At 54.5% G+C, this 24,796-nt stretch overlaps 1 pseudogene; it reads left to right on the forward strand.

The window, feature by feature from the left end:
- The window catches only part of LOC143692639 (uncharacterized), an 87,934-nt pseudogene that overhangs the window by 44,205 nt on the left and 18,933 nt on the right, over positions 1-24,796 (forward strand).

Below are 24,796 nucleotides of genomic sequence, written 5' to 3' on the forward strand. Positions count from 1 at the left end.
GGGATTGGCTTTAGGGCTGGGCTTGGGATTGGGTCTGGGGCTAGATGCGTTTGGAACTGGGATGAGATTAAATACAGAACTGTGAGTGTTTCTAAATGTGGAGTGAGATTGAGACCAGGATCAGGGTCAGGTTTGGGACTGAGCTCACCCAGAGCAGGACAGGGGGGATGTCACTGCAGGATGTCCCTGGCATTGTCCCAGCCCTCCTCAGGCACCTCCAAACATGGGGGGCAGCTGGGTGCCCCAAGATCCAGGTGCTCCCACGCTGCCCCTCAATACCAGGTGAGCATTCCCTGAGGGCAGCCCTGACTGTGACCCTTGGGGCTCTGGGATCAGCCCTCACATCCCTGTGGGAGCAGCTGCAGACAGGATGAGAGATTTCCCCCCCCTCTTTTTCCTGAGGAAGGATGAGCAGGGCTGAGAGGGACAGAGACCCCCCCGGCCTCCCCAGGGGTGAGAAGGTGGCAGAGCCCCCCCAGCCCCGAGCAGCCTCAGCGGTGAGAGGGACACAGAGCCCCTGGTGCCCAGCCCTGCACAGGCATTGCCTGAGGCCAGAGGGATGGAGACCCCCCGAGCATCCCCCAGGGCCAGGGGACAGAGAGCCCCGAGCATCCCCTGGGCTGAGAGGGACAGAGACTGCCCCGAGCACCCCCTGGCACAGGGGAGAGAGGGAGGGAGACCCCCCAGGCATTCCCTGGGGTGAGAATGATGGAGACCCCTGGGGAATGGCCTGGGGTGACAGGGACAGGGACACCCCTGGGGAATGGCCTGGGGTGACAGGGACAGGGACAGCCCTGGGGAATGGCCTGGGGTGACAGGGACAGGGACAATCCAACCAAGCCCCTCCCAAGCATCCTCCAGGGCGAGAGGCTCAGAGACCCCTCAAGCATCCACTAGGCACTGGACAAAGGAAAGTTGTTTCTTGTCAGAAATCAAACTTAACGGTACATAAAATGCCTTGAAGTTGCTCTTCCCTAAAGAGAATTGTGATGGAAATGGAAACAAATCCCAAACATGAATAAACTGACAGTACAACCAATTTTGTGGCAATTCCAATTCCCATTGGTTCGTGCACAGCTCCAGCTCAGCTGCTGGTGCATTCTGATGAAAGAAAAGTGGAAATTCAGCCCAATATAGATTATGAAAAGGAAGGGAAAGCTCTGTGTAGCTGTCACATAGGTGACAGGGACAACGAGAAATATGATTCTCACATTTGGCAAAGCCCACCAGCCTGTGAATTTGGCAGTTAGTTGGGAATTTAGCTACTTGAGCTGGGCTTCTTGTGAGACTTTCAGCAGCCCTGTGTTCCTCACCTTGGGGTGAATGAACCTTGTCAGTCTCGCTGGTATCTTTTGCTCCCTTTCCTCCAGTGATTTTAACAAACTTTTCAAGAAAGGACATCAAAATATTTTCTTTACACTGGCCACGCACAACAGCCATTTTCCTCATAAGTTCTCCTGTAAGTCACTCAGAGGAAGCTGCGTCCAAGTTTCCATGATTTCCTCCAGAGAGAACCACAACCTCCTCAGAGGAAGGAACCATGCTGTTGTCAAAGGCAACTGGGGTAGAAGAACAGTGCCCTGAACTCACTGTGCCAAAATAATTTTGCAATCTGGTTAAGAAAATATTAGAGAGATGCCATTTGCCCTGGGGCAGGGCAAGTGTGACATTGTCCCCTGTGTGTGTGGCCTTCCCGGGGTGGGGGTTTTACACCTGAGCCAGTTTGGGTAAGGGGGGTGGTGTTCACCCCCTGACCAGGGATTCCCCCACTGTTTCAGGCTGCAATGTAAGATGGAACCAAATGCATGTTTTCAATGCCCATCTTCATCAACTGCTAGAAACAGGCGGGGCAGTGTTCTTGATCTCTTCCATGACTCAGCCCTGATAACGCCCTCCAGGGGAGATATCTTCTGGGAATGGACCATTGAGTGTCACTGCAGGACTGATAAAATTCCATCATCCCATTGTGGGATGCTCCGCCCAGGGGGAGGATCCAAGCATTCCTACCTGGATATAAGCTGAGGCTTGCAGCACCAGGAGCAGCTTGCCTACTGGATTCCCAGAGGACAAGAGCTCCAGAACCACCCCTGGACCTTCAGAGGAAGACCAGACCCTTCTACAGGATCACTGCTTGGACAGAATCACATTCATCACTCCAACAGGACTGCAGCCATCATTTAATGGGACTGCAGCCACCACCCTGACCAGCAACAGGGTGTCAGGTTATATCCTGACTCTGTCAGTTCAAGGCAGTGTTTCTGTAGCATTGCCTTGATCTTCATTTTCTTATTAAATTCTAATTCTGACTTAGACTCTCCCCCAGGTTTCCCTTAAATCCTGTGCAAAAGACAATGTGTGCACCCTTTGTTTTCTTCCCAGAACAGGATTTCCCATTCCCAAGTCTTGATTGGATGGAGGAGGAGGCTGCGAGAAACAGGAAGGAGCCCTGGGATACCCAGGCAGGTGAGGAGGAAGTCAGTGCCCCTTTCCCCCTCTCTCCTGCTCCATCTCCCAGCCCAGCACGGCCCCTGGCTGCAGGACAACCCTGTTGCCAACCCTGTCCTGCCGGGGATGCACTGGGGGGATCTCCTTCCCCTTCCCTGTGGCGTGGAGGCAAATCCCATCCTCTCCTTGTCCTCCCTTCCCCAGATAAGGAGCTGAGGATGGAGACCAGGGAGGACAAATCCCCACAGCTGAACCTCGTGGAAGAGGCCATTTTAAATGGCTCCACGGTGCAGAATTCCCACGTGGAGGAAAAGCCCCAGAGATCCCACAGGAGGAGGGGCTCCAAACCCAGCCCAGGGTGCTCTGAGGAGGAAAGACCCACCCTGAGACAGGAAGGTGGGCAGAGCTTCAGCCAGAGCTCAGAGCTGGTGGTCCATGGGCAGCTTCATGATGGGGAGAAGCCCCACAAGTGCTTGCAGTGTGGGAAGAGCTTCAGGCAGAGCAGCACCCTGATCAGCCACCAGATGATCCACACTGGGGAATGGCCCTAGGAGTGTGGGGAGTGTGGGAAGGGCTTCAGCTGCAGCTCTGCCCTCATCATCCACCAACGCATCCACAAGGTGGGGGGGCCCTACGAGCCTACAAGTGTCCCCAGTGTCAGAAGAGGTTTCAGACCAGCTCCAGTCTCCACCTGCATGAGCGAATTCACTCAGAGGAGAGGCCCTTCCACTGTCCTGACTGTGGGAAGGGCTTCAAGCTGAAATCCCACCTCATCAGGCACCAGCACATCCACACTGGAGAGAGGCCCTACGAGTGTCCCAATTGTCAGAAGAGGTTTTACACCAGCTTCCATCTCCTCCAACACCAGCGGATTCACTCAGAGGAGAGGCCCTTCCTTTGCCCAGACTGTGGGAAGGCCTTCAAGCACAACTCCACCCTCATCAGGCACCAGCGCATCCACACTGGGGAGAGGCCCTACGAATGTCCCCAGTGTCAGAAGAGCTTCACCAGCAGCTCTCATTTTACCAGACACCAATGGAGCCACCAGTAAGGGAAGCCCTGCAACTGCCTCGATTGCAGGAACAGCTTCATGCACCACTCCAGCTTCATCCCCGATGGGAGAACCCACATTGGGAAGAGTCCTGGTGGTCCATGTTCCCTGTGATCCATGCTGGGAAGACACCTGTACCTTTTCCTGCCCCTGCCAATGACATGATATGGGACGGAAGAACGTGAGGGTCTGGCCATGGCCCTGTCATTACATTCACTCCCACCTCAGGTCCTTGCCAGGGGCAGGAAAGGCAATCTCTCTCAATCCTGAGGAGAAGGGTGTCCTTTCCAGGCAGGTGAAATTGTGGCCAGGCAGACCCAGTGAGTTGTGTTGTAGTTTTCCCTGTAAACAGTTTTATTTATCCCTTCTGTTATCAATACTGTTTTTGTTCTGTTTGTTCCTTGTCTGGTTGCTGTTCCAAATAAATTGTTCTTATCCCAGCCCACTATCTTTGCCTTTTGTGCTTTCCATGGCAGGTGGGAGGGCAGCGAGGGCAGTGCGGTTTTAGCGGGAGCAGGAAATTGGGGAATCCCATTCCTGAAGCCCGGCCCGTGGAAACCGAGCATCCCAGCTGGTGGCAGCCCTGGTGGCCATGGCAGCAGCCTTGGGAGCGGGTCCCTGGCTAGGGCTGTGGGAACCTCTTCCCTCTGGTGCCCAGGGACAGGAGTGGAGGGAGCGGCTGCAGCTGAGTCAGGGCAGGCTCAGGTTGGATGTCAGGAAAAGGTTTTTGGCCAGAGGCTGCTGGGGCCCTGGCCAGGCTCCCCAGGGCAGGGTCCCAGCTCCAGGGCTCTCTGAGCTGCAGCAGCGTTTGGCCAGCGCTGCCAGGCCCAGGCTGGCATTGTTGGGGTGTCCTGTGCAGGGCCAGCAGTTGGACTGGAGGATCCTGATGGGTCCCTCCCAGCTCAGCCAATTCTGTGCTTCTGGGATCCCATCAGCCTGGGGATGGGGCTGCCAATGGTTGCCATGGCAACGGGCTCTGGCTGCAGGCCTGAGCTGGAGTCCATGGCAACCACCCCAGGCCTGGGGTCTCCATGGAGCTGCCAAGGGACTGACCATAGCAACAGGGGGCTGGTGATGGCTGCCTGCTAAGGATCAGATTTGTCACAGGCCCTCAGAGGGGTTCCATGGGGACTTTCCAAGGGTGTCCAGGCTGTTCCAGAGCTGGAATGTCACACACAGAGACAGGGGCTCCATGGAGACCTCCCAGGGCTTTCTGGGGATGGTAAAGAGCCCTGTGGTCAGAGGCAGTCACAGCCATTCCATGGTGACATCCCAGGGCACCTTGGGCTGCAAAGGCACCGATCTGTCACAGGCACTCACAGGGGCTCCACGGTGACATCCCAGGAGTGCCCAGGCTGCCAAAGAGCCGGGATGTCCCAGACACTCACAGGGGTTCCTGTCATGGGCACAGTGGGGGCTTCAGTCAAAAGCTTTTTTTCTTAATTGGAGAAACTCCTGCTGAGTCATTAGATAGATAAATGACACTCAACAGCTACCATGGATCCCCAAACCCCTGAAGGGCCCCTAGACTTCTCAAATTCCTTCTAAGAGAGGAGACTGGGAGGGCCTGGATCCAATCCCAGCCCCAGAATTTTTCAAAGGTTTACATGTAAAGGATCGGAGAGATGGAATTGAACTTTTATACAATTTGTCCCACACGATTAATGATAGAACACCAGATATATTTATATAAATATGGCTCTGTCTGATTCTGATGATGATCAAACAGAAAGATCTTAACCAGAGTTATTTACTCCACAGTGCAGGAACTATAACAATTATTAGAATATCATGCTCTAGGTAGCAATTTTGAAGTCAGCAGGGCCTTGATGGAGCTGTTGGAGCCCATTGCAGGCAGAGCCTCCTGCTCCAGCAGGAACTGCCTTTCCTGTGCCATCAGCAGGGCAGGTCCCGCTGCAGGAAAAGCCCCAGGCCAGCCCCAGCACAGGGAAGGCCTTGGGCACAAGGGCAGAGTGCCGTGCTGGGAGCTGTGCCAGGGAGAGCCTGAGGCACCAAAGGCACCTTGGCAGCAGCAGCTGCTTGCAGGCCATGGCCAGAAGCCTCCCTTGGCAGCCCGGCCTGGTGGCCACCACTGCAGAGCTGCTGCCTCAGGGCTCATTCCTGGCTGGCCTCTGAAAAGCCACTGCTGCTCCAGGAGCCTGACTGGGAAGCCATTGGCCCCAGCACCTTGGGGACAAGATATCAATGACAAAACTCTTCATGCCAGCAGAGCCAAGGCAGGGGCAGAGGAAAGGGCAGAGCCAGGCCAGGGGACAGGGCTGCCATGGTGATGGCTGTGAGGTAGAAGAAGAATAGGCTCGGAAGGATGGAAGGGTGGTTTCAGAGAGTCTGGAGCTTTTCTTCCTAGTTGGAATGAACCTGAAGAAGACATAATAGCACCAAGGGCAGCTGGGGAGGTCCAGAGTGGACATGAGGAGAAAGGAATTTTCCCTGCCAGAGCAGGCCTTTTGTGCAGCACGTCCCCCAGCAGGAGCCTGGAATAGCGCCAGGCTTTGTGTGGGCAGGCAGGAGGCAGAGCTGTCAGCAAAGGAAGGGGCCAGTCAGGTGGGGCAGCCGGGGGATGCCCACAGCCTGCAGGGACAGAGGCGCAGGGCAGGGACACCGTAGGACAGCCTGGGCTGCACAGGGCACAGGGATGGGCAGCAGCTGCAAGGCAGCCCTGACAGAGCCAACTTGGGCAGCACTTTGGCCATGGCTGCTGGCCCTGGGTCTGAGGCCACGAGGGGACAAGTGACCCTTGCAGGCCTGGGGCCTCATTGCCTCCTTGTCCCTGCTCAGCAGCCTGGCAGGGGCTGCCCCATGCTCCTGCCCTTGGCACTGCACATCCCCACATCCCAGTGCCCATCCCGGGAAGAGCCCTGAGCAAGGAGGTAGGGACAGGATCTGCCTGTCCAGGGGCTGGGGCTCAGGCCTTGGCCCTTTGGATTCCTATGTCTGTGCTGCTGAGCTGGGCTGGGCTCCTGGCCCAGAGGCAGCTCCTGGCAAGGGCAGCAGAGCTGCAGAGAGACAGCTCTGGCCAGGAGCAGCTCCTGTGCACAGCCCAGCAGGGCTGGGGCACTGCCAGGGCCCCTCAGGGACACCAGCAGGGCACAGACAGAGCTCCCAGGGGCTCAGCACTGGCAGGGGCTGTGGCATGTCCCAGAGGGGGCTGTGTCACAGCAGCTCCTCTGTGGCTGTGTCATGGAGGCACAGAGCAGCTGTGATGTCAGCAAGGGGCTGTGTGACAGCACGGAGTGAGCTGTGTGAGGTCACAGATTGGGCTATGACATCACAGAGTTTGTTCTGTGAGGTCATTGAGCAGCTACGGCATCATAGAGGGAACAGTGTGACATCACAGAGCAGGCTGTGACATCATGGCATGGCTGTATGGCATCATAGAGCTGGCTGTGAGGACAAAGTGTGTACTGTGACCTTACAAAGTTGCAATATGACATCACAGAGAGGGTTTTTTGAGATCACTGAGGGGATTGTGACATCACACATCTGTCTGTGACATCATAGAGTAGAGTGTGAGGTCATAGAGCAGATCCTGCGTTCATAGAGGGTGGCTCTGTGGCATCAGAGAGAGGGTTGTGACATCACTGGCTGGCTGTGTAACATCATAGAGCAGCCTATGACATCACAGAACAGATTGTGGAATCACAGGGTGACTTTCTGACATCACAGAGTCTTCTGTTACATCACAGTGCAGCTGCATGACATTCCAGGGTGACATCCCAGAGTTGGCTGTGTGATATCACAGGAGTATGTGTGACATCACAGGAGTTGTCTGATATCACAGGGGGCTGTGTGACATCACAGGGGCTGTGTGACATCACAGGGGCTGTGTGACATCCCAGGGGCTGTGTGAGGTCACTGGGGAGGTCACTCTGCCCCGGCCCCCTCACAGTTCCCCCCAGAGCAGTCCAACCCTGCTCGTGCACAGCAGGGTCCCCTGTCCCCCCGGATCCCCCCGCCCCTGGCGCCGCAGCCTCCCCCAGAGGATGTTCCACGAGATCAACCCCAGAGCCTGACACGGGGACGGGGGCCGGGGCCCTGGGGGTGGCACAGGGGGACAGGGACCCCCCGGCAGCGTCCCCGTGTCCCCCAGGGCCAGAGCCTGGGCCAGGGCTCCTTCACTCTGGTACCAACGAGGCCTTGAGAGCGCTGAAAAAATCCCCAGCAAGGGAGCAGCAAAAACCAGATTTAACATTAAGCAACAGCAACACAAAGTTCCTTGGCAAGAGTCACTCTGCTCCTGACTGGACACTTCAGGCCCAGCAAGGAAACAAAGCAACAACAAAACCAAACAGATTCCAGGCAATCGAACCAGAAATGAACAGAGAACTGTCCCTGTGTGTGTGTGTGTGTGTGTGTGTGTGTGACACATGGACAGTGAGGGCAAGGATAAAAGGAATATGGCCTAAAAGCTTAACAGAGCTCAAACTCAACAGGACTTATCTCAGACCTTGACCTAAACTGATACCTTCAACTTCACAATTTAGCAAATAAACAGCACTTAACAGTACTTAACCTAAGTCACAACCTATGACTTAATGATTTAATGGTGGAATAAAAATGAAACAATATTCAACTTAGATTATAACATAATAAACTTTACTTAGCAAAAATATGCTCTTAACACCATTTAACTTATTCCTTGTGATGTAACCTCACTTAGAGGCCTGACTGACTCAGCTATCCAAGGCACTCAAACCCCTCAGAGAGCAGCATTTCTGCCACATTTCCCCGGCACAGGCACTCCTGTGTGCACACAGACACAAAGAGTCAGTGCAAGGCACCTGCGAGAAATTCCCCTGAGGGCAGGAAATGCTCCCTGTGGATCCTTTGGCATCTCCCCAGAGGGTGAAGAGTTGAGCCTGGAGGAGTGGGGGAATCGGCCCAGGCTCCGTTGTTGTTGGGGATCCCCGAGTGCAGCAAACGGGAGAGTTCCCGGCTGGGAGAGGCCCCACGCAGAGGGAGTTGCTGGCCCAGGAGAGCTCCAAGGGCTCCTTTTGGAGCGCTGTTTGCAGGGCCCCAAGAGAGGGGCTTCAGTCCCAGCAATGGTTCATCCTGGCCACACTTGGCACCAACAGCTTTCTCTGGCAGGGTGAGAACAGGGATGTTGTGCCACTGAGGGAACAAAAGCAGTTCCCAGGGCTGCTCCTCCAGAAAGCAGGAGCTGGTTGGGCAGCAGCAGTGCCTGGAGCAGACAGTGTTTGTGATGAGCTGCAGAGGAGCTGAGCCCAGGGGCTGTTGGCCAAGGCCAAGCCCCAAGGAGCATTTCTCAGCTGGCAGGGTGGCCTGAGAAGGGGAGGGGGGAATGCAGCAGCACAGGGCCCATGGAACCAAGGGAGCATTGTGACACTGTGGGGCCCTGTGAGACCAAGGGACCATTGTGACACTGTGGGGCCATGTGAGACCAAGGGACCATTGTGACACTGTGGGGCCTCATGGAATCATGGGGAGCACTGTGACATTGCTGGGCCTCCTGGAACCAAGGGGACCATACTGACCCTGTGTGGCTCCATGGAATGTAGGGATCATAGTGTCACTGAGAGGCCCCATCAAACCAAGGGTCCATTGTGACACCACGTGGCCTCATGGAGCTGTGGAGACCATTGTTACACTTTGAGGTGTCATGGAACAAAGGGGCCATTGTGACACTGCGAGACCCCATGGAGCCAAAGGTTCATTGTGACATTGCAAGGCCTCATGGAACAATGGAGATACCATTAAGACACTTGACAGCCTCATGGAACCAAGGGGCCATTGTGACACTGAGGGGACTCATGAGATCATGGAGACCGTTGTGACACTATGAGGCCCCATGGAATAAGCAAAGCATTTTGACACTCTGAGGCCTCATGGAACCAGTGAGACCATTGTGACCAGGGGGGTCCCCACACAACCAAGAGGACCATTGTGATTCTGCGGGGCCTCATGAAACCAAGAGGCCTTTGTGACACTGCAGGGCTGCATGGAACCAAAGGTCCAGTGTGACATTGCAGGGCCTTGTGTAATCAGTGGTCCATTGTGACACTGTGGAGCCAAAGGAGACCATTGTGACACTGCAGGGCTTCATGGAACCAAGGGGCCATGGTGACATTGTGGAACCCCATTCAACCAAGGGTTCGTTGTGACACAGCAGGGCTGCATGGAACCAAAGCTCCAGGGTGACACAGAGGGGTCTCCTGTCATCAATGGTCCATTGTGACACTGTGGAGCCAAAGGAGACCATTGTGGCACAGCAAATCCCCAGGGTCCAAAGGTCCATTGAGACACTGCAGGGCTCAGGGAACAGAGGAGTCCTGTGACATTGTAGGTCCTGGGGAACCACAGAGACTATTGTGATACTTGGTGGCCTTCTGGAACCTAGGAGCTATTGTGACACTCTGGGACCCCATTGAACCAAGGGGACCATGGTGATAATGCAGGGCATCATAAAACCAACAGAATATGGAACAGGTCTGGCTTGTTTGGCCTCCCATGGGCTGCCTGACTGGTCCAGCTGAGCTTGGCATGTTGGGGGTCTCTTCTTATCAGCTGCTGAAACACTGGGGCTCTGTGCTTTCATTCCCAATGGAAAAGAACTCTCCTTCTCCTGCAGGCACCCATGGCCAGAATTGGGATTTCACCTCCAAATTTCCTTATATCCAGGGATTGTTCCCATAGGAATATTGCCAGAACAAGTCTGGCTGTTAATGGTTTCACAAGGGTCACTTCACATCTGTCCCCAAAACACTGGGGAAGACTCCGTACATTCCTTCCTATAGAAAAGAACAGTCCTGCATCTCCAGGCATCCATGGCCGAGACTGGGCTTCCACCTCCAAAATTCCCTAAATCCAAAGATAGGTCCCAGACAAAATATGTCATTTCTGACAAGTCTGGATGGCCTTGGCCTAGTGAGGCTCTCACGTGCCTTCCAAACACTGGGGCTCCATGGTTTACTTCCTGTGGAAATGAACTGTCCTGCTCAGCCAGGTGCCCATGGCCAGAATTGGGATTTCACCTCCAACCTTCCCTATTTTGACAAATTGGAGGAGATTGTTGGGTCAAAAATTTTTATGTGTGGGGGAGGAAGGCCCTGCCCTGCCCTGGAACCCCAGCCCTGCCCTGCCCTGGAACCTCAATCCCCCCAGAGCCTCTATCCCAGCCCAGCAGTGGCTGCCAGTCCCTGGCACAGCACAGGCAATGCTCCACAGCCACCTCTGCAGCCCCCAGCCCAGCTCCTGAGGGACCAAATAAGCCCAAGCCCCACCTGGGGGAAGGGCCCAGGGAGACCAAGGGGTATTGAAGGCTGACCACAAGGCAAGCACACATCTTGACCCTGCATCCTCTTGGAATTTCCATCTGAACAGCACTGGAATGCAGGAGCTGGTAGCTGTGTGTGTGCTTCTCTGAATCTTATTTGTCTTTCTATCTCTTTGAGAGAGATAAATAAAAATACTTCTTCTATTTTTGTCCTCTTGCAAATTTTGATTAACATGAAATTGAACAGGCTTAGACTTTGTGAAGTTGAATGGGCCAAATTAATGCTTTGAGAAGTGTTGTTTTGTTGATTGAATGTCCTATTAAACCTTTTGCGAAAATTTCTTTGATTTTCTAAAGTTGCCAGTAAAGGCTGCTTGGTTGTTTTGAGCTCCTGAGAATTTCTTGTCAATATTTCTCCAGTGTTTTCAACTCAGGGTACACAAACAATTGTAATTCCTCTTAAATGTCTCCTTGAGAGAGTTTTCTAGTGGATGGGGGTCAGGGCTTGTGTGTCCTGCTTGGCCCAGCCCAGGCAGGGCTTTCCCAGCCACATTCCACACTCCATTGCCCAGCTGGAGCCGCTGGTGCCTCTGAGTTGTGCTGCCCCAGCCCCAGGGACGCTCTCCTTGTCTGCCCATTCCCCCACAGTCTCTGGGCAGGGATGGCCTCACTGGGGGCTGCTGACATCCTCAGCAACTTGGAGGCTGCTGCTGAATTTCACTGCTCCAGAGGCTTGTTCAGCCTTCAGCTCTTCAGTGCAGGAATTCAGTGTCCCAGGGCTCATGAACATTCAGAACACCTGAACAAGCCAAGCCTCTGGGAATCATTTGATTTAAGTGTTCAAATCTTTTGTGGTTAATTAGACAGATTTCAGTAGTGTATTCAAACTGAATATTTTCTTTTTAAAAAGACAGCGAGAAAACATTTTTTGGTCCTGTTTAACTTTTTTTTCCTGTGAATTCATTGATATATGCAGTGTCCAATAGACATTGAGTACAAGAACCTCTTCATGCAGTTTGAATAGATATGAAAATCAAGACCCTTTATGGCTGACAATCAATCAGACTCTGTCCCTACCCCCACCCCACCATTTCCCCCATCCAAGCCCTGGCACTCAGAGCAGCCTTGTGCAAATCTGAGCTCCCTCCAGCCCAGGCTGCACCTGCAGCTTTCAGCTCTTAGGCTCCAACTCCCACCTGCTTTTCTTGGAGAAGGAGCTGCCCGAGACACAGAAGGATGTTAATTTCTTGTCAGCCAGCAAAGCCAAGGAAAGGCACAGCTCCATCCAATGCAAAAGTCATTCTTCTCCCTGGCTCTGCCCTGCACCTGACCCCCACAGCCTGTCCTGTTTCCTTCGTCCCTGCATTTCCAGGGACTTTCTGGCTATGGAGGGAGGTCAAGTGCAGCCACTGGAGTGGGAACCACAACTGATCAGGTTTGTGTCCTTTGAAGGAGCAGGAAATGGTGAGATTCCGAGGCACAGAAAGTTTTCTCTTCATGGCCAGCATAAAAAATGGGAACGTGATAAAATTTAAGAAACCTCAAAACCCTTCCCTTAGCTCCTTGTGATCTTACAGCAACATCTGACATGTTCACCACCCTCAAGGGATTGCCATACAGGAAAGATATTAGACAGAGACATAAGAAGAGGTGATATAAAAGATAAAAATACAACATGCTGACCAAGACGTTATTTTAAATTCTGAAAGATTGGGCCACTCCCTGAAGCAGAAAGCATGAAGCCAGTCAAGAGAGATGCATTGGAATGACCTGAAAAAAGCTGCAGGAGGCAGTCTGGGAGCAAAGAAAAGGACAAAGATCCAGCAGCTCTAAATGAAGAGATGTCCTTAGACACGGCCATTTAAACGGGACGGCTTAAAACACATGAAGGAAGAGGGTCATGAAATATTAGACTGAATGCTGGTAGCAAAGGTAGAGGAGAAGATCAGTTTTTCTTCTCCTGCCATCAATAGAAGAATCCAGTACATCCAGGAAATTCGTGTTCCTGGTGGGAAAATATTGCCATTTCTTAAAAGGACTAAAATGACCCACATAAAAAATATTTGCTTGTATAATTATAAAACTAACAGGTATTAACACCTGTGCCCCTTTCCAGGAAGACATCAGCTGTGTGCCCATGAACAGGCAGTGCCACTTGTGCCCTGAGGTGCCCAGCTGGGATTGGATCTCTCCCAGAGCACCTGAGGGAGAGCAGAGCACCTTGCAAGCTGCAGGTCCCTGACAGCCCCACAGGGCTCCTGTGCCATCAACATCTGCTCTGCTCCAGTCTGAAACAGGGCCCAGCATGGTGCCGGGATCATCAGAGAGCTGAGGTGTGTGCTGGAATTCAATGGCCTCCCCATCCCGCAGCAGCCCTGCATTTCCCTGCTGCAGCCTTGGTCTCCAGCCCAGCCATGGAGGCTCTTTGGGCTCTGGAGTGTTGCTGCAGCCCCCAAGGGCAGCTGAGCTCTGCCTTTGGCACAGTCAGGCCTGGCCAGCGCAGGCCATGCTCAGCAATTGCTTGTGTGTGCCTGGCCTTGCTGTCAGCCCCGGCAGCGGCTGCGTGGCCCCTTTGTGGCCCTGTGCCGGCCCAGCCATGGTGGCCCAGCCCCTGTGCAGGCCCAGCCCAGGCCAGGAGCATTGCGGCTGGGAACGGCCCCTGTGCCGTGGTGCCCACAGCAGCCTTGGGGCTCTGTGCCCCATGGCCTCCCTGCTGGGCAGCCTCTGCCAGCTCCTGCAGAGCCCCTGGCACCTGTGGGGCTGCACAGACAGCCCTGCCCCGGGCTCTGCCGGCCTCTGGGCCAGCAGAGAGGCGGCCAGGGCTGGCCATGGCCGGGAACAGGCCCTGAGCCCCGCAGGAGAATGGAGCTGGGCCACAGCCAAACTCAGCCCAGGCCAAAGCTGGGCTCAGCAGCCAGGGCTGCCAACGCATGGGCACAGAGGCTGCCGCTGACAAATGTCCTGGGCCCCCTCCCTGCTCTGTCCATGCCACCAAGGGCACAGAGCAGCCTCCTCTCTGGGCCACTTGCCTGTTTGCAATGCCTTGCACAGGCGCTGGCCCTGCCCCACAAGGCCTGGCCTGAGTCCTGCCCCTGCATGCTCAGCCAGGCTGAGATGGACACTGATGGTTTCTGGGCCAGGCTCTTGGAGCCCAGCCCAGCTCCCTGCAAGCTCTGCCAGCTGCCCTGAGCTCTGGGCAGCACCAAGGGCCTCTCTGAGCCCAGCCCAGCCCAGCCGGCTCTGGCCCCACAGCTCTGCTCAGGCCAGGCTGCTCTGGCCACTGGCCCCATGGCCTCAGCCCCTGCCAAGGGCACAGCAGCAGCTGCAGCTGCCACAGGACTCAGCCCCAGCCATGGGGGAAGGTGCTTGGCCAAGGCCAAAGGAGGCTCCCTGGCTGCCCTGCTCCCCTGGGGCTGAGGTGCTGAGAGCTCTGCAGCCCCTGCTGCCATCCCATCTGCCCAGGGCAGCACAAGAGCCCCGGCCTTGGGGCCCTCAAGAGCTGCTCCTGCTCCAGGCCCAGGGCCCATGCCAAAGCTGGGGCAGCCACAAAGCTGTGCCCATTTCTGTTCATTGCTGCTCTCATGGGGATGGATCCTCAGCCACTTGGAGGTTGCTGATGAATTTAAATACTCCAGAGGCCTCTTCTTTCTTGAGCTCTTCAGTTCAGGAATTCAGTGAAAAAGTCTCATACACACATGTTCAAAACACCTGAACAAGAAAAGCCCCTGGGAATCATTTAAATGTTCAATTCTTCTGTGGTTAATTAAAGAGATTTCAGTAGTTTATTTAATGTGAATATATTGTATTTAAAACAATGCAGAGAGAACTGATTTGTCCTGTTTTGTTTTCCTTATAGTTTGTATCAGCAATGTCCAATTGATATTGACCTCCAGCAACTTCTAATGCACTCTAAAGAGATATAAAGATCAAGACCCTTCATGGCTGGTAACACATGAAACTTTGTCCCCAAGCCCCTCCCCACCACTTCCCTCATCCAACCCCTGGCACTCCTATGGATCAGGAATGGTGTTGCCAGCAGGAGCAGGGCAGTGATTCTTCCCCTGTGCTGAGCACTTGTTGGGCAGCACCTCGAGTGCTGTGTCCAGTTCTGGGCCCCCCAGTTTAGGAAGGCCATGGAGGGGCTGGAGCATGTCCAGAGAAGGGCAACAAGGCTGGGGAGGTGTCTGGAGCACAAGTCCTGTGAGGAGTGGCAGAGGGAACTGCTGGGGTTGTTTATCCTGGAGAAGAGGAGGCTCAGGCGAGACCTCATCACTCTCTACAACTCCCTGACAGGAGGGTGCAGCCAGGTGGGGGTCGGGCTCTTTTCCCAGGGAACAGTGACAGGACAAAACACACAGCCTTCAGCTGCACCAGGGGATGTTTAGGCTGGACATTAGGAAATATTCTCCACACAAAGGGTGATTGGGCATTGGAATGGGCTGCCCAGGGAGGTAGGGGAGTCACCATCCCTGGAGGTGTTTAAGGAAAGACTGGATGTGGCATTCAGTGCCATGGTCTGGGTGACAAGGTGGTGTTGGGTCCCAGGTTGGACTTGATGCTCTCCAAAATCTTTTCCAGCCTGGCTGATTCTCTGATGATTGTGACACTGCAGGGCCTTGGGGAAGCAAGGGGCCATTGTGACACTGCGGGGCCTGGTGGCACTAAGAGAACCATAGTGACACTGTGAACGACATGGCAGCACAGATCCAAGGGGCCATGGTGACACTGTGGGGCTTTGTGGAACCAAGGGGCCATTGTGCCACTGTGGAACCAAGGGGCCATTGTGCCACTGTGGAACCAAGGAGAGCCTTGGGAGAGGCTGGGGACAATGGAATCAAGGGGCCATTGCTCCATTGCAAGGACTCTTGGAACTGAAGGAACAGTTGTGACACTGTGGTGCCCCATGGAACCAAGGGTCCCTGGTGACACTGCAGGATCTTGTGTCACCAGGGCTCCATTGTGACACTGCAGTATCAAGGAATTCATGGTGGCACTCTGAGGCCTCCTGGAACCAAGAGGCCACTGTGACCCTGCAGGGCCTTGTGGAACCATGCAGAGCATTGTGACAGAGCAGGACCTGGTGTCATGATGGGGCCATTGTGACACTGCAGGGACCCATGGAACCAAGGGGCCAGTGCTGCCCCTCAGGGACTCCTGGAATGAAGGAAACATGTTTGACACCGTGGTGGCCCTTGGGACCAAGAGGCCATTGTGACACTGTGGAACCGAGGAGAGCATTGCTGCACTGCCAGACCTCATGGAACCAAGGATCCATTGTGACACTGCAGGGCCTTGGGGGACCAAGGGCCATTGTGACACTGCAGGGCCCAAGGATCCAAGGGACTTTGTGACACCAAGGGATCCCAAAGGGACATTGTGACACTGGGAGGCCTCATGGAGTCATGGAGACCATTGTGACACTTTAGGGTATCAAGCAACCATGGTAACACCGAGTTGTCTGGGAGTGTTGATCTGCTGGAGGGTAGGAGGGCTCTGCACAGGGCCCGGGACAGGCTGGATCCAGGGCCCAAATCCAACAAGGTGAGGTTGAACAAGTCCCAGTGCCAGGTCCTGCACTTTGGCCACAACGACCCCTGCAGCACTACAGGCTGGGGACAGAGTGGCTGGAGAGCAGCCAGGCAGAAAGGGACCTGCAGGGACTGATGGACAGCAGGCTGGACATGAGGCAGCAGTGTGCCCAGGTGGCCAAGAAGGCCAATGGTCTCCAAGACTCAGGAATCAGGAATGGTGTGGCCAGCAGGAGCAGGGCAGGGATTCTTCCCCTGCGCTGGGCACTGCTTGGGCAGCACCTCGAGTGCTGTGTCAAGTACTGGGCCCCCCAATTTAGGAAGGACATGGAGGGGCTGGAGCATGTCCAGAGAAGGGCAACAAGGCTGGGGAGGGGTCTGGAGCACAAGTCCTGTGAGGAGTGGCAGAGGGAACTGCTGGGGTTGTTTATCCTGGAGAAGAGGAGGCTCAGGGGAGACAAGGCAGTGTCAGGGCACAGGTTGGACTTGATGATCCCCAAGGACTTTTCCAACCTTGCTGATTCTGGGATTCTCTGAAACCACCCTTGGAGCAGTTGCAGGATGAGCCCTGGGCCTCCTCTTCAGCAGCTCCAGCAGCCCAGGTCCCTCAGCTTCTCCTGGCAGCCCCAAAGCCCATCCTGTCAGTCCTGCAGAGCCTCTGCAGCTCCTCCTCATTGCCCAGAACAGGGAGCCCCAGAGCCAGACACAGCAGCCCAGATGTGCCCCCCTGGCCTGGGGGGCCTCTGGCAAGGGAGCAGCAGCAGGCACTGCAGGAGCCTGCAGACAATTCCTGCAGCACTTGTAGGATGATCCTGCTGCCCAAGGGACGTTCCCATGGGGCCAAGTCAGGAACTGCAATGGGGAGTGGGGCCAGAGAGGAAAGGGCAAACAGGGATGGGCTGTTTGCAGGGCAGGGAAAAGGGGGGGGCAACATGAAGACATTTGTAACAGGAAAGAGTAAAGAAAGCAAAGGTGAAGCCAAGGAAATGCTCAGGGCAGTTTGTGGGTGGCTGCCAGGCAGCCCTGGCTCTGAGCAGCAGCGTCTGCAGTGGCACAGGAAACTCCCAGCTGATGGGAACAAACTTTCTGGCTGAGTGCAGAGGCCAGGACAAAGCTGAGTGGTTTCCCTGGTGTCCCCCAGGCCTTGCTGGCCCCAGGGGCTGATGGCATTTGTGCTCCCTCAGGTTCATGTCCCCACAGCAACAGCATGGGGGTGCTGCCCCTGCTGTGTGCCATGCAAACAGGGGCTGCTGAGGCAGTGCTGCCGTGTCTGTGCCTGCAAGGATGGGGCACCTGTGTGAGCTGGGGGAGAGGCCAGGGCTGCAGAGGGGGGATGTTGTTGGCAGCTGCATGAGGACGCTCTGGGACGCTGCCCTGGGCTGTGCAGCACACTGGGCATGGATCAGCCCCTGCTCTGCTGCTCCTTCCCGTCTGCCCCAGGGCCCTTGCAGAGCCCCAGCCATGCTGTTTGCCCCCAGCCTGCCCACGGCCAGCCTGGGGCTGCTGACGGGGGTTTCTGTGCTGAGCATTGGCCTGGCCGTGTTCTTGAGAGAGACTGGGCAAGGAGCCTGGAGCCCCCAGGGCCTGGCCTGAGGCGTCAGCGCTGCCCCAGCAGTGCCCATGGCCTGTCCCTGCTGCAGCCCCGGCACTGCCACCCCCAGGGCTGTGCCCGGCCCCGAGAGCACTCAGGCCCTGCAGCAACACCAGGGCCACCAGGGCAGCGGGGCAGGGCCACGGCAGCAGCACTGGCAACACCAAGTGCTGCTGCTGCTGCTGCTGCTGCTGGGCACAGCTGCTGGGCCAGCACTGATCTGCCCCAGCTCTGCACACAGACATTGCTGCTGCAGCTCCAGAGAAGGCAACAAAAGGGCATCTCTGCAGAAAACTCTGCTGGGAGATCCTTCAGTTCCTTTAAAGCCACTGAGAGCACAGCCCCTCATTGACACAGTCTGTGGGCACAGGGAAGGTGGAGAGAAACAAAATGAGAAATGGCATAAATAATGACATTTCTTTGTGGACAATATGAAAAAAAGTAAAACAAAGAAAAGCAACCCCCAAGAGTATCAAAGATGACTTATATTACAAGTGATATGCAGTATTTTTCGAGCAGTTTAATGTTTCCAAAACCATCCTGTCATCAATCTCCACAATGCAGCCCTGAGCTCCTGGTTCCTCAGGCTGTAGATGAGGGGGTTCAGGGCTGGAGGCACCACTGAGTACAGAATTGGCAGGGCCAGATTCACAGATGGGGAGGACATGGAGGGGGGTTTTATGTGGGCAAATATGGCAGTGCTGACTAACAGAGAGACCACAGCCAGGTGAGGGAGGCAGGTGGAAAAGGCTTTGTGCCGTCCCTGCTCAGAGGGGATCCTCAGCACAGCCCTGAAGATCTGCACATAGGAGAAAACAATGAACACAAAACAGCCAAATGATAAACAGGAACTAACAGCAAGAAGCCCAAGTTCCCTGAGGTTTGAGTGTGAGCAAGAGAGCTTGAGGATCTGTGGGATTTCACAGAAGAACTGGCCCAGGGCATTGCCATGGCACAGGGGCAGGGAAAATGTATTGGCCGTGTGCAGCAGTGAATAGAGAAAGGCACTGGACCAGGCAGCTGCTGCCATGTGGGCACAAGCTCTGCTGCCCAGGAGGGTCCCATAGTGCAGGGGTTTGCAGATGGACACGTAGCGGTCGTAGCACATGGTGGTCAGGAGGGAATACTCTGATCCAAGGAAGAACAGAAAGAAAAATACTTGGGCAGCACATGCAGTGTAGGAGATGTTGCTGGTGTCCCAGAGGGAATTGTGCATGGCTTTGGGGACAGTGGTGCAGATGGAGCCCAGGTCGCTGAGGGCCAGGTTGAGCAGGAAGAAGAACATGGGCGTGTGCAGGTGGTGGCCGCAGGCTACGGCGCTGATGATGAGGCCGTTGCCCAGGAGGGCAGCCAGGGAGATGCCCAGCAAGAGGCAGAAGTGCAGGAGCTGCAGCTGCCGCGTGTCTGCCAATGCCAGCAGCAGGAAGTGCCTGATGCAGCTGCTGTTGGACATTTGCTGGGGCTGCACATGGGCACCTGTTCATGGAGAAAAGGACAGTGAAGAGTTAGAGGAGATACCTGTAACCAAAATCCAAGCCTTTTTCCATACACCTACCCTGGAACACACATAGATACACTTCTGTTTTTAAGAATTCTGGTGTTTACTTTAAAGCTTCCCCATACCTCTGCTGGTGTTCTTGAATATCAGAAACCCTCAGCATTTCTACTGCCCTTAGGGAATAGAGAGCATGTTCTGAGAGGCAAAGTGATAAGTGGAGAGCTAGTGGACATTGTCTGTCATTCTGACCTGTTCAGAATTTCGCTGGGCTTTAACCTTTGCCAGTTGGAGGGTGATCACCTCCCCATGTTTCCCTTTAAAATTCCCCCAGGTACTGCTGAGAGCAGATGTTTCCACCACAGCCCAGCTCCACATTTGTAGCCAAGGACTCACTTTGCTCATTTCACCAGCCCAGCAGCATTTTCAGTGTCACAACACCTCTGCCTTTCCCCATCAATCTCATAACTCAGAGATGCTCTAGGACAGGTTTGCACCCTGGATTGAAGCTTGCAGCTTGGACTGAAATCTCAGGGAGACTTCCAAGTGTCCTTCTGATGGCATTGGATTGTGGGAGATGCAGCTCCTTCCCTGGCTGCACTGACAGCATTGCCCAGAGCTGGGCCCTGGGGACAGCGTCACCCTGAGCCAGCTGTGCCCCTGCCAGAGCCCCCAGGGCCGGGCAGCTGCTCCCAGCCCTGTGCTCTGCAGAGGGAACTGGGCCCGGGGCTGCAGAGCTGCCCCACGGCTCTGCTGCAGCTCTGCCTGCACAGGAGGGGCTGCACGCCTTGGAGCCCCGGCCCTGAGGGCAGAGGCTTGGCTGGGGCACAGGAGGGAGGGGGCTTGTTCAGAGCGAGGGGCTGCACTGCAGGGGCTCCTGTGGGCATCTCTAAACTCTCCCTGCCACAGCATTGCTGGGCTTTGTTTTCTCTCATTGCCTGATCTTCTCTCTGCTTCCTGCAGATTTCCCTCCTGCAGGTGTTTCCCTGTGCCTGATCTCTCCCTGCCAGCACTCACAGACCCCAAATCTCTGTGCACTCTCCTTGGCCCTACAGAACCCTGCCTGTTTGCAGGGCACTGGCTGGGGGCAGGTTCTGTTTGCAGCTTGGAGAAAGGACAGCTCAGACTGAGCCTGATGGCTCCAGCAAAGGTGATGCTGCTGCTGTCCATGGGCAGAGTGGCTGAAAGCACATTAGGGATCTCCTGTGAACCTATTGGTCACTAAAAGCAACAGTTCAGATGTGTCAAGCTCTTGTCAGCATACATAATAATAATTCCTAATCAACCTTTAATATTTATCCCCTCCTTGCTGCCATGGTCCAATAGTAGGAAACTGAATACAAAGTCTTAGGAATATCCTCTTTTCTTTTAAAATCCTTGTCTTGGAAATAGTCTATGACTGATCAGAACCCCTCAGCATGTCAGAACTTCATGAGTATTTCACCTCCCCTGCACCAGAAATACCCAGAGTTGTACTCACAGGCTCTGCAGGCATTGGCATGTTCCAGCTTGAGGAGATGGCTCCAGGAGCTGCAGCTGCACTGTCCTGCAGCCAGAGGTTCCTGTGCCAAGGGCTGGCAGTGATTGTGCCCCAGGCACTTCTCAGCCCCTTCCCAGCCCTGACTGATTGAAGCTCTCTGTGCCTCTGGGCTGCGCCCGGGCTGGCTGCAGGCAGTGCCCCAGCCCTGCTGGGCTGGCACAAGAGCTGCTCATCCAGAGAAATGTGCTTTTGAAGCTCTTCTTGGTGACCAGGAGCTGCCTCTGTGCCAGGAGCCCAGCCCAGCTCAGCAGCACAGACACAGCACAAGGACTTTAATCAGCCTCTGGGCCTTTGTGCTCAGGCCCGGAACATCAGTCCCTGAGAGGGAGCTGAAGAAACCTCTGCAGAACTCCAAGGCAGAATCCAACTCCAAACTTTCTTGGACTTTTAATGGGTCCCAGAGAGGGACACGACTGAGCAAGTGTCCCCAGGCCCCAGGCAGAGCAGAGAACTGCAGGCAGTGATGACAGGTGGGGACAAAGAGAAGCCAAGTCTTGGTGCCCTGGGGCACAGCAGGGTCTGTGCCAGCAAGGGCTGGGAGGAGACACCTTGTGCTGAGGCCCTGGGGCCTCCTGGCACAGCCCCAGCCAGGCTGGGCACTGTCAGCCCCTTGTGCTGCCCTCAGCATCCCCCCCTAGCCCACATCCCAGTGGCCTCAAGGATCTGCTGCAAGGAGTCCCTGGGGAGCCTTGCTCAGCAATGGCCCTGGGGGCTCCTTCATGCTCCCTGCAGGGACTGCAAGTTTTTCAAAGGACTTTGGCTTTGGCTTTTGCCTTGGAGTCTCTGAGAGGTTTGTGCAATCATGGCCTCCAATTATCTGCTGTAATTAGTCCCTGGAGAGGCTTTGTCAGTAACAACACTCAGTGGGGCTCATTAATGCTTCAAGATGCTTCAGTTTTTTATGCTACTTGGTGTTACCCTTTGATACAGATTCTATGAGAAAGATTGTGCAGTCACAGCCTCCAATTATCTGCTGCAATTAGTCCCTGGGGAGGCTTTGTCAGTTAGGAGACTCAGTGGGGTCATTAATGCTTCAAGGTACTCAGTTATTTTAAGGTATTTTTTGTTTCCCTTTTCATACAAACTCTATGGGAGGTTTGTGCAATCATGGCCCCAATTATCTGCTTTAATGAGTCCCTTGAGTTCTTTGCACTGACACTCAGTGGAGCTCATTAATACTTTGAGATACTCAAGGTTCTTGAGGTACTTTGGATTTTCCTTTCCACACTGAGACTCTGAGAGGTTTTTGGTCAATCCTGGCCTCCAATTCTCTCCTCCAAGGAGTCCATGAGGAGCCTGTGTTGGGGATGGACCTCAGTGAGACCCATTAATATTCTGAGACACTTTGGAGTTTTCTTGTGACTTTGACTTCTGGAAAGGTTTGTGCAATCTCCTCTCAGGCCCTGAGGTTCAAGGGCTCAGCTCCAAATGCACCACAGGGCTCATTAGGATCAAGCAAGTCCTGACAAACCATGGCTCTGCCTTGATTTCCCTCTGCTCTAGTGCAGTTCACCAGGAAGGTTTCTGTAGTGGTTTTGGTGCACCAATATGAGATTTCTCAGCCAATGCATCAGTGTTGTGGGTTCACTGTTGGCTAATTGCCAGTGCAGTCATTAGAATATACTTACTCATTTCCTGCTGTGTGGCAGGATTAGGATAAAGGCAAAGTAGGCTTAAAACTTTAGAAGGTTATAAAGAAAAGTTTATTAATAGTAACTAAAAGAAACAGTAGTAAGAAACTGAAGAAAACTTACCTCTACCTACAACCTTTTCTTACTTACTGAGAATGTAAAGGGGCCAAACTTGATTTTGCAGTCAGTTTACCACATCTAGAATGGTCTTTCTTCAGTTCACTTAGGGAGAGGAGTCTGTCTTTCATGCTATGGAGACTTCTCCATAAGAAAACAATTCTCTCATGGCTCTTAATTTCCACGAACAGCAGCCACCTAGAAAATCTGCAATAGTGAAGTCACTCCCATTTTTTCACAGCTTTTCCCACAGCTGTGTTTATGGGCAATGTCAACTTATGTGTTATTAGTTTAAAGATGAGCTGTTGAAGAGCAGAGGTTCTCTTCTGAAATCAGTTTCTGAAATCATCTTCATCACTGGGAACAGAGGTCTTCTCTCACTGAGGGCACAGGATCTCATCACTCTGCTCTCTTTCAATGTTCATACTTCTAATGGGATCACAGCTACCCCAACATTTGCTTACTTTCGCACTGAGACCTTTGCTGAACAAGCCATCTCCCCATACTTTTCAATGGATTATGGAAAAAGAGAGTCTGATGTATCAATTCCATCCTTCTCCATAGCTTTACAGGAGGATTTCAGCCCCAAGATGAAGGCATCTCCTCATCCCTCCCATCTGGGACCCAACTATCTCTTCACTGACCTCGGTGTCTTCATGTTGCTCCTCTGTGTGCCTGCACTTTGTCCTTTTCTCTCACTGGAGGGAGGATGGAAGCACTGAAAGAGTTCATCTCTCACCTGGGGCCTGCAGATGGTTCCGTGCCCCCGGCCGGGCTCGGTGCTTGCGGCCGGAGCTGTTTTACGATGGAGGTTTCTGCAGGGGCTGCGCTGGGGCTGTGTCAGGATGGGCCGCGCTGGGGCAGGGCCAGGATCTCAGCAGCCAGGCCAGAGCACAGCAGCAGCACGGCCGGGGCCGATGGCTTCTCCTGCCCCTGCCCGGGGCTTGCGGCTGAAGCCCCAAGGGTGGCAGAATCTTGGCCGAGCCGGCCCGGCCCGGGGCTGCTCCTGGGGCCCGGCGGATCCTGGCTGGGCCCGGGCTGGCGGCGGGGCAGGGCTCAGCAGGGCCCAGATGTTCCCAATTGCAGCCATGGCCCGGCCCGGCCTCGGCCCCGCGGCCTCCCCGGCCCTGCCCGGCAGCCGATGGGGCCTGGCGGGGTCCCTGGGAAGGGGCCCGGCCCCACGGCAGGAGCCGCCCGGCCCGGCCTGGCTGAGACGGGGCCGGGTCAGCCTTGTTACCTCTGTGCCAGCCAGAAGGGAAAGAGACCCTCCCAGGCTTTCCCATCTTTAACATGTGTCTCCACAGAGGCGTGTACAGTTTCCTTCATAGTTTAACAGATTGTCAATTCTCAAAGCTGATTACTGATTGGTTTTTTAGTCAGACATGGAGGAAACTGCTAGCAGCTTCTCTTAGGACATCACTTCCATGATGCAAAACCCTCACAACAGCACAGAGCACAGAGCTCCTTTGTCCATAGGTAGTGCTCATGTGCCTGAGGTTTCAAAATACCTCCCTGGGAGATCTCTGGGCCCTCTCCAAGGTGTTTTCAAATGAAAACATTCAGCTCAGAGTCTAAGAAAATCACCAGAGGATAGGGCCAGCCTGACCTGTCTGTCCTGGCTACTTTTGTCTGAGATCAGTCCTTGGATAAACAGAATTGAGAGGCCAAATTCTAATTTTGGCCATGGTCCCTGGACCTGAAAGCCGGTTCCTTTCCATAGGAAGGAAGGAACAGAGCCCCAGAGTTTCAGGGGCAGATGAGAAATGGCCACCAGAGGCCAAGGCCAGCCAGAGCAAGCAGGATTTTGTTCTGAGTGATATCCTTGCATATAGGAATTGCTTTAGGGAGAGTTTCAATTTTGGCAATGGGCATCTGAAAATGGGGGCGGTTCTTTCCCATAGCAAGAAAAGCACGGAGCCCCAGTTTTCCAGGAGCTGATGAGAGGCAGCCCTTGACATTGCAACATCAGCCAGACCTGTCAGGGGCCCCTGGGAAGCCAAACCAACCAGGCCTGTTCCATGTTCCCTCAGTTCCATGGGGCCCCACAGTGTCCCAATGGTCCCGTGCTTCCCTGAGGCCCTGAGGAGTCATAATGCCCCCTTGGTGACACCAGGCCCTGAAGGGTCCCAATGGTCTCCATGGT

This window comes from Agelaius phoeniceus (assembly GCF_051311805.1).
Source record: "Agelaius phoeniceus isolate bAgePho1 chromosome W unlocalized genomic scaffold, bAgePho1.hap1 SUPER_W_unloc_2, whole genome shotgun sequence".
NCBI classification, from domain to species: domain Eukaryota; kingdom Metazoa; phylum Chordata; class Aves; order Passeriformes; family Icteridae; genus Agelaius; species Agelaius phoeniceus.